The sequence below is a fragment of the Scophthalmus maximus genome, chromosome 16 (assembly GCF_022379125.1).
Source record: "Scophthalmus maximus strain ysfricsl-2021 chromosome 16, ASM2237912v1, whole genome shotgun sequence".
NCBI classification, from domain to species: domain Eukaryota; kingdom Metazoa; phylum Chordata; class Actinopteri; order Pleuronectiformes; family Scophthalmidae; genus Scophthalmus; species Scophthalmus maximus.
Genome location: NC_061530.1, coordinates 14780917 through 14794690, shown reverse-complemented (window position 1 = coordinate 14794690; position 13774 = coordinate 14780917). Strand labels below are relative to the sequence as shown.

Below are 13774 nucleotides of genomic sequence, written 5' to 3'. Positions count from 1 at the left end.
AGCGAATACTCCCCTCTCAAGTGTGTCGACAAACTCGTGGTTTATACTCTCCTATCTTCAGTTAGTTCAGCGTGCTTTTATCTCTCCAACATTGGGTCAGGTATCACTTTTATTTTTTGCATAATGACTGCAGGATGACTGTTGTAAGTGATGATGTCTCGCGGGCAGCAGCAGTGGCACCACACCCAGCGCCCAGTGTGTCAGCTTACACCGTCTACCCTCGTTCCAACAGGGTGTCTGTGTGCGGTCGGTTACCCAGGTGCAAGGCATGCATCACGGACCGGAGCTGATACCCTGACGTGACAGCTGTGGGCAGTGAGCGAAGAACACGAGAGAAGTCCCGGCACTGCCCTAGGTTGGACTACATTAACCCTTAGCGTCCCACTGATGTGTGTTGGATCATAACTCGCACCTCTATGCTGTTGCTGCATCTTACTCTTTTCAGTGATGGCAACATTTTCTTTGTCCACTCTGGATAAATGTCCTTCAGATCTTGCTTTATTTGTGCTTCCTATGTTTTGGGGTTTATTAGGGTGGGATCACTGTGACTTACATTTTTTTTTTTATGAATGAACTAGGTTTGAGTTTCAAAAGAAATCACATATGCTTAGTTTGAAAATTCAGAGGACGGGCATTATAGTATGGACGGGCAAAAACTGAGATTGTCAGTCGTCACTCGACTACCGGCGGTGAAGGCAAAACTTTGCTAACCCTTAGTGTCAGTAAAAGTTCCCCCTCGTTGTTGCTCCCAAAAACAAAATCCCCACTCTTTGCTTTTCACAATTGCTGTTTTTGTAGTGTTTTCTGTAACTGAGCAACCAACCGCAGCGTAGACAGATCTGCTTCCTGTTTACACCGACACGCACATGCCCAGTGTACGTGAATGGTCACGTGACATGCGTTTTCAGGTGCGTTGCCTTTTTGATACGGAGCTAGAACGCTTGTCTGGACAGGTGGATGACAACTGGATGTATAGCCTCAGATTCTTTCTTCAGTGTCGGAGAGTCGTGCACATGATTGTTGACTGCAGTGTAAACTGCTGGTAGCTGAAGTTGTCATGGTGCAGATTTGCAAGAAAGTAAACAAATATGTAATTTCAAAGAACTGCGCAGCCCAAAGCATGATGGGTTGTGTAGGGCCAAAACTCTCCAATGTCTCTAAGATGGAAAAACAAACAGAACAATCAAGAGGGATGATAAAACTCCAGGAAAATTGAAAACACACACAATTTGTACAATTTCAGTCTCAGACAAATTGTCCTACAACATGTATAATGCAATTGACGTGTCAAATAAGGACATTTCTGAGTGTCTTATTCTGGACATGCATAAACACTGTCTTTGACAACCCCCGGAAAGAAGTGTAGTGGCAGTGCCAAAAGACGGGGGGAAAAACAGCCGAGTGTTAAGATGATTAATAACTTGGCACTGCTGAATGTTTCTCTGAATGACCTGAGGAATCAGGACATGAAATATGCGTTTGTGTATCTGCACAGCATGCGAGTGTCCAAAAATATGGCTCGTAGCCACGTGCGCTGCTATCCCAGCGGTGCCTTTAAATAACTCCTCTGTAAACACATCCTGTCTTGTTTCCTTATTTCCCTTCGTCGTCCAGTCGCTGGTGGGCTGTCCCGTCCTCAGCGCCGGCGGCCGCGGCGGCTTTGGGAAATGAGCGCCTTATACCTTTTTGCAGCGACGACAAATTGTTTCGGACGCCAACAGCATAAAACAACTACCGCTGCTGATGATGCTAATTAATTGGCCGGCGTGGTCTGGATGTAAACACGCAGAGGGACACACATTGCAGACACACACTTCACACTCCTATTTATAGGTGCAGGTTGCATAATCTCTTTTCAAACAACAGGGTGTCGTCTTTGTCAGTATCAAACAGAGAAAAGCTGTAACTGACCAGATTATTTTTGAACACACACACACACACACACACACACACACACACACACACACACACACACACACAGAGTATATTGTTCCCCTACTCCTCCTTGGCAAACCGTGTGCGGCCCAACGGGCTCCGCGGCTTCCAAAAATGTTGACGGCCGACGCTATTTTTGACCATCTGCTCTAAAAGCAGGGCATGTTTGAGTCACAGTCGCAGTGGTGTGAGGCTGCGCCCGCGATGTGCCTGGCATGTGGGGAGAGAGAGGGAGGGAGAGAGGGAGGGAGGGAGGCAGTGCGATGGCCCACCCGAGGGCCCAGCATCCCTCGTGTCACCATGGACGCACACAGTGTGCGGCTGGTTTCACTAATGTGTGTTACATTAGCATGGGGGGTGATGGAAGTGGGGTGGGCGTTGGGAGCCGATCCTCCACATCTTGGACGACGAACAAGAGAGAAGATAACCTTGTGCCTGACTCACGGTGTAAACACCGTCAGCGAGATGAACTGGTCTGAGGTCAGAAATGTCTCAGCAACAAAAGTGTCTGTGTCTCATTCCACCTCTCTCTCTCTCTCTCTCTCTCTCTCTCTCTCTCTCTCTCTCTCTCTTGTGTGTGTGCGTACGTGCGTGTGTGTTATTTGTGAGTTAGGAATGTGAAACCTAATCTGACTTCTGGGGGGGCATAGTGGGTTTCTTTAGAAGAATTTCTCCTATGTGTTGCCACTTCTCACACAGTTTTACGACTTTGCTTGGGACAAAGAGTCTTGTTGCCACACAACCTTGTAAACGCCTTCCCTATTTTATTTTCTTCTTCGCAGTTCTATCTGCAGTAACATTATTTCAGCCTGTTTCTGATTCGACCCGACTTGTTTCAAAGTTTTCTCAAGTATCTAAGATCATTCGTCTTGATTCTAGTGCGGCAAAGAGTTTTTTCTTTTCTTTCTTTATATATATATATATAAATATTCCACCTAAAAGCTTTTCAGTTGTTTTCACGATCCACGAATCTGTTCATTGTGTTCTTGTTAAATAAATTGATCATATAATCCATCAAATGTCAGTTAATGGTGGAAAACTGCCAAAAAGCTAAATAATATAAAATTTGCAGTTATGTGGATTTCCAAAAAACAGCAAATATTCATATCTGTAAAGTAAGAACCAGTGAATTTCACCACACACAGTTGCTTTGTTTCACTTGACCTTTGATGTTTGAGGTCAAATGACAAAAACTGAATAAAAAAAACAAACAAAACATACCCGGTTCCAAGACCCATGTTTCTTTGTGGCTTCCTGGTTGTTTTTATTTTATATTTTATTTTTATTTACATCAACTGATCTTGAGGAGCAAACTGAAAAAAAGGCTCATCACTCGAGGCTGCGTATTCCTGCGTCTTTGTGTGGCGACGACAGACACGTCCTTTTGGAGGAGGGAGGTGGAGAAGAGCGCGTGAGCTGTAATCATATTTATGTTGGGTCCCATTCAATCTGTCACAGTACATTTCACCTGACTTGTCATATTGCAAACCATTACAGCGGATTAAATGCTGGTTATGAACTCAAAAGGCCGGGGAAGGCTCCTTTGTTTTTTGTTTTTTTTGTCCTTTTGAACGGCGTATTTGTTTGTATTTGACGAGCTATGGTTGTGATGATATTAGCCGTACAGTGTCTCCTGGATGTTTTCAATCAATTTTAATTGGGCTGAGAATGGGTAACGTCACCGGCGTTTTTTTCTTCGCCCTGAAGAAAAAACCCTTTCAAAGGAGCGGGCAGCTTTCCAAGAGTGGAAGAATGCCTCTGAAAGCCTTCATGTCCCACAAGCAGTCCACCACCTTTTGTTTTTCTTGCTTGTCTGGGATCAAAGACGTCGATGAGCAGCGGTGGAAAAGTTTGCCCGTGTCTGACAAGTGGCTTCTTTCAAACTGATGCAGTAGAAAAGTAGAGGGGGGTGGGGGGTTCCTTTTGATTCATCTCAATCAGCTGCTCGGTGCTGAAGCAGAAGAGACTTGTGGCGACTGATGAAAGAGTAATCAATCGCTTCTCCCAGTCTCAGACCAATCTAGTGATTGACTGTACATTTGCTTGTGGCAATGCTCAGCTAACACAATAATATCCTTTAATAGCCCAATTATTAGTTCAGTCCCTCATTTGTTGAGAGTGGCACGAGATTAGTTGGGAGTGAATGAACTAACGGCGCCTCCACTGCTCTCAGACAAACAACACTGTTGTCCGGCTTCAGTTTACTCTCACCTCATGAATTTTTCCCCCCCCCGGCAGTTAAATCAACTTATGGCGGCGAGTGTGTCATACATGCGTTCCGCCACCTCGGGCACAAAGACTTGGTGCAAAGCCACTCATGTCGGAGCAGTTGCTTCATTTGTCTACAAAATCACTTGTTTGGAGAGGCCCTCAATGTAGCATCCCGCCATTTGTATGCGAATCACATCTACCCAAATAAAGCCTCGGAAAAATTTCCCTAATGTTCACTGCAGCAAAATCACATTTCAGCCTTATTTATGCTGCCGTCTATACCTGCAGACATCATTTCCTCCTTAATCTTTTATAGACTCTCTTAACTTGCTCTGTATTATGGATTTCGGCATGCCACGAGCTCTAAAAGGGAAAAGTGTGAATTATTTGTGTCATTACTTTCGCTGCTGATAGGAAGTGTTTTGCATGATAAACAGCCAAGACAACAAGTGAAAAATTAATGAGCAATATTTTTCAAAGACGTACTGTAGTTTTTGTTGCATGCTGTGTGATGTGTTGCAGATGACTAAAGGACAAAAAAAAGGGAAAACACTGTTCTCTTTGGAATGATTGTCAAGCATCAATTTCCATAATGTCATTGTTCAGCTACTGAGTATTTGTTTTCATTAATCTCAGCAGTTTGTCATGTTAATTTACACGACAAGAGTCTCTCACTACAGTCTGGAAATTTAAAAACAATGAGGATGAGGCGGCGCAGAGAAGTAGTCTCCACTTTGCTGAACCCCCAAAGCTTCTTTTTCTTTTAATATTTAGCTACTGTCAGTTAAAATCAAAAAGTTTTTCTCACTTTCTCTAAAGCTCAGAGAGAGAGGGAGAGAAGGGGAAACTGCTTCACGGGTGAAAGCCCTCAAACATGAATATTTAATGGTTGCATTTTAACCAGAGTCATAAAATCCAAGAGGATGTGGCTGAAAAGAGAGCAGTGAGGAGTGTGCAAAGTAGGCGACATTGTTTCTTTAAAAGTCGGAGCTGGGTGCCTGAAAGTCATGGAACTCGTCTCTGGCTGCACAGTGAATCAAAATATGTGGATTGTGTGTCTGGATAATTTAATGCTCGGGCCACGTCTAGCAACGTGTTGCAGCCTGTTTTTGCAGTGAGCAGCTTGTTCTACAGCAGGATGAAGGAATCTTGGACCTCGAGGGGCTAAATTGAAAATGTTTCATTTTGACACTTCCTCAATGTCCTCAGGAGAAGGAATTTGATTCACTTAATCCATTTGGCCAGGTTGACTGTATTCGGAGGCAACGACTATTCAAGACGCATCAATTTTAGCTTAATGGAGTTTGGGGGGAGGGGGAAACAAGTATGTATATGTGGATATTTAATATGCAACCTCTTCTTCTTCTCCTTCCTCTAGTCTTGTCATGCATTTTTAAAATTCTGTTCAGCCCTCCGCTGAGCCAGACTCGCAGCAGACAGACAGTGAACTGATTGTTAAGTTTGATAAAGCTGTGTATTTGTGCGTGGCGGGGTTATTTTCGCGCACGCAAGCTTTACTTCACCAAGGTAATCATTTGTCATCCAATATTGAATCAAGTTAAATGGACTCGTAAATTGCAATCACTTAACTGAGCCCAACTGTTACATTTAATATTGCTTTGTGGAAAAGGTCAGCTGGCAGCGGATCAGGTTCCAGCAACACAGATAATTCAGCTGCCTTTTAGTGTTTTTAAGCCCCCCCCCCAAAAAAAAATCAGCCAGGCAAAGTGTCTGTTCAGTACCTAATCACAGCAGCAAAGGATACGCAGTGGCTGCCGTTTATGTTTTCGAACCTTAGATATGCTTAATGCAGTGTTTAAAGTGTGTGTGAGTGTGTGCGGTTGGAAGGTTGCAGATAAACCACAGTGGATGCCCTTAAGGGAAACACAATAAAAGGCTTCCCCCCACTGAAAGGTCCAAAGTGCAGTCGTCCACTCTGCACGGCAACAATGGAGCGGTTGTGCAAACGGAGCCATCAGCGGCGCTGGCACGCCTGGCACTCCGGCTTATCAGGAGGCAGGGAGCACCGAGCAGTGGGGGTGGGTGGCCGGGAGATGGCGGGGGGTAAGGGGAGGTTAAGAGTGCGCGTGGCGTTTAGTGGCGCACAGCCTCTCGGTTCATTTGGGAGCTGGGTGCCTGTTGGGGGCTGCAGACACAGAGCTGAGCCGGGTGGTGCTCGAAGCGTGGCCACTTTGTTTCACCAACTACTCGTTTTGTTGATATATGTGATGATGCACGAGCAGTTAACCAACCCCAGTACAGGTAAAGAAAGAAAAAATCCCTCCTTTGTGAGCATCAGATAATCACGGCAGCTAAACCTGAGCTGAAATCAATACCGCGATAATAAACAGAAAGAGTATTTTTCAATAAATTGGATTGCACAATAAAGAAAAAACACAATATGCTCATGTCACCGCAACATGATTCCACTGAACGATAGAAGGGCTGCAGCGAACACGTATTTGCAGCATCGATTAATGTGCTGATTACGTAATCAATCGTTTTGTCTGTGAAATATCACAAAAAAAACTGTAAATAATTGCTCATTGCGATTCCTCAGAGGCGAGAAATGACGTGTTCATATTATTGCTTCTTCAGTCCGACCAACAGTCCAATACCTGAAGATATTCAATTGACTATATGAAGCTTAACCCCATAATGTTTGAGCTTTTTTCTTAAAAGTGGCACCACGACTGTATTAGATTTACATTAAAGACCGTGACCACTTATTGCCCTAAAAAATGTTTTTTAAGTTACATTGTGTACGAAAATGCTCTGCTTTTTAAGGAAGCTTTCAAAGAATCCCAGACTCCATATGAAATCTGCCGGAGAACCAATCCCACATGAACACGGCACTAAATCTCATAGATAAACAAAACCAGAATTTGCCACGTAAGGAGGAGGCTGAGTTGGTAGATCAGCAGCGTAATACTGACAAGTAGAGTGAGAGGAGTAATGATTCGAATAATCAGCTGGTAGATAGACGGAAAACTAAATCAGCAAGTTCTTCGATAATCGTCAAATCACCAAGAGTAACACCTGGTTTAATCTCTTCATTTGATTCATAAGCTGCTTTTCTTATAGTCTTACGGGAAAGTAAGTTGAAGTTCTTTGGATTTTGGAGTGTGGCAATCCAAAGACTGGGATTAAGAAATTGTGACAGACATTTAGTGACTCTTTTTTTCCCTGTCAAACAATTGAAAGTAGTTGTTAGTTACAGACCTAATTTTAATGTCCCTGCTGCACTCCTGAAATATGAATATGACTGGACGTGACTGGTCAGCTGGAAACCAACCAGCCTGACTGATATGGATTTTTGGGGGCCAATGCCGATACCAATATGTCGGCTGATCAAACCATTATGAGAAAGAAAAATAAGGGAAAGTAATAACTTTATTATAAATAACTCTAAATATAAAGAAAAGACAAACACAATCAAATATGTAGAACTTGATATTTTTTTTAACATAAAATATAAACACCAATGAAGATCTCCTTTGCATAGTTTATTCTGTGAAATAAAACTTTTCATATTGGCAAACTATATCTGTTAAAGGCTCATATCGCCATATATCATATAGATATCGGTCAGGCTCGAGAATGAACCTCTGATTTTGATGCCTGGATAAAGCAGGTGATGCCTGCCAGCCACGAATGGGAGCGCAGCATCAGAACAACATCTATGCGAATATGTGATTCTTAAAAGATGGATTTTTTTCTTAGTGGGGTATTCCTACAACTACCCTCATCTGGAATATTACTGGGCATATGTTAAATGACTATAACTGAATACGCACGCAGAGCACTATGAAAGTGTCAATATTTACATGACTTTGCCCATAATAGTTACACATTGACTACTCTTTGCTTTTTTTTGGTGTTGAAAAACTGCAAATTCAAAAACAAATGTTTGTCTCTCGCTTGGGAGTGGCACTGATTTTAAGCAGCATAGTTTGTCGGTGGCAGATATATATATATATATATATATATATATTATATATAATTTTATTCCTCAGAGCTGTTTGAGGTGTTGGAGGAATGTGTTGTGTGCTCACAGAGTTTACTCACTTGCGAGATAGTCTGTAGTGCTTTCACAACATTTCCTTTGGGACGCAACACTTGGGGGGGGGGGGGGGGGAGAAAAAAAGGAAGTCTCAAGGTGCCTGTGTTAGGCTTTAGATGTGACTCAGGGTTGGTAAATATTTAGAGAGCAAACATTTTGATACCAGCAGGGATTATAGTTGAGGGAAACATGTTTTTCTAAGAATGTAAATGTCAGCATATTGCAAGGCGTAATGCCACAATTTTTTTATTTTACTGCCAGCCTCCAAAAAGGAAAAACTCCGGCAGTTTAGCTCAACTCAAAATCCCACGGAGGAAATCCAGTCCGGCTTATTTTGATGTAGCTCGCCCACTAAAAAGCTCATTCTCTTTGTCCAGACGCCATCCGATTCGCCAGCAGGGATTGTTGCCGCCCACAAACGACCAACGTATTTGTTCTGCTGCTTCACCTTGTTGGCTTTGTGGAGGGACGGTGCCAAAGGTGGATGTTAAACATGTCAAGTGCTATCTGCCTCATTTACTTGCTCGCTGAATATTCATGGGCCTTGATACTGGTGTCGGCCTTCAACCAGCCGTGCAGAGAACCAGCAGCAGCCAAACAAGGTTGACCCCCCCCCCCTTCGACATGCCACTACTTCCATCCCTGTGTCGTCCTTCACGTCACATTTACGTTTGTGGTTGTTTTTGCCCATAGCTGCCAATTGTTTCCGGTTCCAATATTGCGTGGCAGGTGGGGGGGTTTCTGTGCTGCTTCCGCTCTGTGGGACCAGTCGTTGAGAGCTCCCCGCGAAAGAAGTGAAGGAAAGGACGAGGGAGAACACTGGGTATAACCCCCTTGTTCTGCAGTCATGTCCATTTACTCCCCCCTGACACCTCCGGGGATGCGCTCTGACCTCCGCGGGGATCTCGCTGCCTCTTCACTGGCAGTCATGCGTTTCCCCGCTGCTCCGAGGGAAAAGTGCACACAAATTCCTTGTGCGGTGCGAGAGCTTCACAGCTCGGCCTCGTCTAGACCGCCGTGACTGTTGTTTGGCAGCGTTGCCGAGTTGCGGCGCGGGGTCAGATTCACTTAGCGTGGCGGCAGAGATTGCGGCGGTTGTCTCATTAAATATATGCTTCCTGTGTTAACATGAGAAGCTCATGCTCTTTGTTGCCGCTTGCTTCAGATGAAAGGCCCCCTCTACAGGCTGCACGCTGCCAGAGCTTGACACTGTCAACACGGTTAATGCTGTAGATTAATAATTTGCAGGGTGTTGAAATGAGACTTGGGCAGTAGCGGAGGAAGAAGTCAGATCCTTCATGTAAAAGACACAATACCACATGTTAAAATCCATGTAAGACCTGCGTTCAAAACCTTTAAATGGCAGTAGTGTAATGTATCCCTGTATATTTATTCAAGTACTCACTTGTAAGTATGAATAAATATTATATTGGCAACTTCCTAATCATTTATGAAGTAGGTCTCGTAGAGTAATTGTAGCCTTTCATCCTTTTGTATTTGCGAGAGGAGGAGCTGATGAAGCCCGAGTGCAGACTCCAAATCCTGATACACGAGACTTTGGCTGCAGCAAAGGGAATTTCATCTCCTGTCATCTCCCCCCGTTGATTAGTATTGATTGGTCGGGCTGAATTGGCCCCTTGAATGCAAGTTACATCAAATAATCCCTCATTCTAGTTTCCCAAACCTATTGTGAGTGCCGGAGAACGATTGCATCAGTGGCTTTCAGCAAACTGAGACATTTCCCGGGGGGAGGGGGGGGGGGGGGGGGGGGGGGGAGAGAAAAAGAGCTTTCCAGCCTCAGTGTTTTAACTCTAAATGAGACTGGGGGTAAGTTGACCTACTGAGTAATAGTGACAAACATAGCCAAGGGGGAGCTGAGTGTTGCCCTGCCCCTTTCCACTGTGGCGGTTTAAAGAAGAAGAAGAAAAAAAAGCCCCTCACTGCACCTGTGGTTTGTATCGACATGAATCTTTTCCCAGACAAAACCAGGAATTCACTGCAGCTTGGAAGGATCCCCCAGCAGTGCATGGGTGACACGCTCTGCTGTGCCGCCGCCGCCGCCGCTTGGCTTTTGATGGGGGCAGCTTGAGTGTAATGATGAAATGGAAAAGTTCCAGTGCAGTGAACACTTGCACGCACAAGGTAATTGGAGATCGCCGCCGAAGAACTCTGCACGATATGCCTTCAATTCCACTCCGCGGAGAGACAGACCACAAAGTTTGATTATGTTTGCTGTTAACCAAGCGCCCGCCGTAGTCGAGCGAAATGGGATCGTGTTCAGACAGAGTGCAAGGTGGGAAAGTGAGAAAGGCAGCAATGGTGTGGCGTTTGAAAAACTATTCGAATCCGATTCAATCTCTGGTTTTCACTGTTGCGGCGTCCTCACAGCACAAAGAGGCTCTGGCATCCTATTCTTGATTTATGAGACCTGAGCGTGGGGCATTAGATGATTGACAGGGTTCGGATTGCCTGGGATGGCCACATTAGTGTAGCATTGCTGATCGTTTTTGAGAGCAGGTGTTCGAGGCTCATGTTGGCCTCGTCTAATTAAGGCAAGACTTCCGATTGGCGGTTCTTCCGCCACTTCATGTCTGATTTGACACTGGAGGATCGGAGCGTGTTCAATGGAAAGCAGATAAATGATTGATAAGAGAAGCAAAGCTGCTTCAAGTCCTGCTCCGAGGACATTAATAATGAAGGACACACTGAGCGCCTCAGTGACATATGGAAGACAAGAGATTTCATCACATCCTGGATGTTGCTCTCCCATTTCTTTGTCATTTTTTTGTGTCCTTTGTACATTGTAAGGAATTTGTTCAGTTTGTATATTGTTTTATTTCAGTTTTATTGCAATAAAATCCACTCCATGAAAAAATCGATGGTTTCAAACCACTGGCTCGGGGACCAGATCCGTCCCATTTGGCAATTTGGTTTTGATTTTATTGTTTTATTGTTATATGCCCATACAAGTCCATGAGTTAGATCACGTATATGTCTGTAAAATACAAAGCTTACAGCCCCATGTAAAATGGCGTTATGTCTGTTTTCACAGGGATTAAACAAACAAGATATATTAGGTTATGTGAGCTTCAGAGGTGGCAGGTAGGTTTATTTACTGTTGGACAGAGCTAGGTTAGCTGTTTCCCCCTGATTCCATTCATTTATGCTAAGCTAAGCTAACTGGCTGCTTGCTGTTAATCCACATTTAAAAGAATGAAAGTATTGATCGTCTTGGCTAGCACATAGCAAATAGTTGTATTTCCCAAAATGTTGAATCATTTCTTTAAATCTGGTGATCTTATTATGATAACATTTTTTCCCCATCTTTTAATAGGCAAATTTGGATTTTGGATTTTTGGAGGCAGATGCTGATATCGATATTAAATAGTCAAAAAATCCAATTTCGATAAATTGGCCGATGTGTATATATAGAAAACAATACGAATTTGGACATGATTTCTTACATTATCAGACCAGTACGACAAAGAAATGTAATTAAGTCTTGTTATTTCACAGTTTAACCATAATCTCCAATATAAATAACTATAAATAAAATTAAAAAAACCCCGAATACAAACAATTTACCTTTTTGGGACGTAAAATGTAAGTAAAAAATGCATATATGGACATGACTGCTCATATCGGCCAATATTATCGACCAGCTAGTAGTTTGCGCTTCAGACACCTGAACTTCCAGTTAAGATTAGCACGTGCCCATTTGCTCAGCAGTAACTCACCACCCCCCCCCCCCCCACAAGGTTGTGCTCATGGTGATGCTCAAAGTCTGCCTGTTGTCTTCTGAGTTATGAGTGCCAGAGGTGCCAAAACACGTAAAAGATGTGTGGAGAGGGAAAGGGAAGACGAGGAGATGTGTTTTGGCAGCGTTGTTGCTCTGTGAAGCTGCCTCTCCTGTCTGTAGTGCAGATCCCGCTGCTCTGTGTAGGTCTGTCAGGCTCCATGTCATCCTGCCATTGTTCAGGCTCCAAAATCGGCACAGACTCCCATTGTTCGGCACTCTGATCCGCAGCTGCAGCCTGTTCGGCCCAGTATCTCTGCACTTTGTCATGTCTGTGGAATAGTGTCGTCTCTCAGCGATGATAAGAGGTCTGATACTTCTGCTGTGTCTTTTATGGTTTGGAAGTTCCTGCAACATTGAATCCCTTCAAAGTCGCCACGATTCGTTAACACTTTCATCTTTTCGGGGCAGAGCGGATGCACAAGTGTCTCCCCTTCCGCTGTAAAACCCCCTAACCGGCTCTCGACAGTGAAGGAAGACATGCCTCAAAGTGGATCAAAGTCGCTCCTCCCTCCCCCTGTCTAAATGTAGGGAACATGCCGACATGGTCCCGGTCACAAGCTCGGTCATCTGTGGAGGAGTGCCGGGGCTGAGGATTGCTCTGGCTCGTGGGAAAGCGTCCTGGCTGAAAAGATGTCCTGACATTTGTTTTCCAAACAGGGTTTGTCTGGCTCCATGTTAAGGGGCAGTGGGGATCTCGGTGTGTCCGGTGGGTTCTTCTGTCGCACGGCGGTGTTGCTGCAGCCCCCGGCTCCCCATCATGTGAGCTGACTGTACTGTAAGAGCTTCTTTCACGTGGTTTCTCACTTTGTGAGGCACCTAACTAAACACTTTCACTTTGCCGCTCCATCTCTTTAGATGGCTGTGTGTCCCATTCAAAGGCAGCGCAGCACGGCTCCTCGACAGGCTACAGAGTGTAACCTTTAGTTCAGAGGGAGAAAATCATTTTTCTCCCCACGACATTCACGCTTACGCCACATACACTCCTTGACCCTGGCAATATGCCCTCACACGCTTGCAAGCCGTGAAGCGCTTTCACATGTGTCGCTTGAACGTACACCGGGCTCACAATCGAGTGGTGGAGGACTAGTTGTTAATGCCGTCCGAGCGATCGTTTTCGCCATAGACAAAGGCATGTGACGGGCAGTCGGAGCGCAGCAATGAAACTTGACAAAAATTCCTGGCTGAGGCACCCGTGATGAACAGCTTGTTAGACAACATCTTGTTCTTTTGACAAGAGGTCAAAGGCGCGATGCCTGCGTACACAAGAATTGGGAAGAGAAGTCAGCAGTTCCTCTCGGGGAGCATTTCACAAGAAACGCTCTTCTCACAGAGTTTAAAGTTCTGGTGCTAAAGGCGAGCTACAAGCTCTCTCTCTCTCTCTCTCTGTAAAGTGAAAGCCGCCTTCATTCAAGCCATAACATGTCCAAAAAATGAAGTCATTGCTTATTTATGCGTCCAGCAGGCACGGAGCAACTTTATTATTTTTGAGCTGTGTTCCTAGCAATCAGCGAAGTCCAATATTTGTCCTCTCTTAAGTGTTTTTGGCTCCGCTCACTCCTGAGGGAAATATCTGCCCTTTTAGCGGCTCCATTATGTTCATTAGCTATTTGCTAACTTTGGCTGTTTGGCATTTGCCGTAGTGGCGGGCAGAATTTTGGTTGTTGTTGTTGTTGTTGAATGGAGGCTGTGGCTTGAAATTACGAGAGAGAGAGCTGCGCGACTTAACCAAGACAATGAGCTCAAAGACGTTAAACGTAAAAAAAGAA

At 44.5% G+C, this 13774-nt stretch overlaps 1 protein-coding gene across 6 annotated transcripts in view; it reads left to right on the top strand.

Annotated features, from left to right (window-relative positions):
* Positions 1-13774, top strand: part of LOC118287987 (zinc finger MIZ domain-containing protein 1-like) — a 133887-nt gene that overhangs the window by 36138 nt on the left and 83975 nt on the right. The window contains exon 2 of one of the 6 annotated variants that reach the window (XM_047327780.1): positions 233-355. The exons of the other annotated variants lie outside the window; for them this stretch is intronic. The gene's annotated coding sequence lies outside the window, so the exon portion shown is untranslated. The remainder of the gene's footprint in view (positions 1-232; positions 356-13774) is intronic. 6 annotated transcript variants of the gene reach the window in all.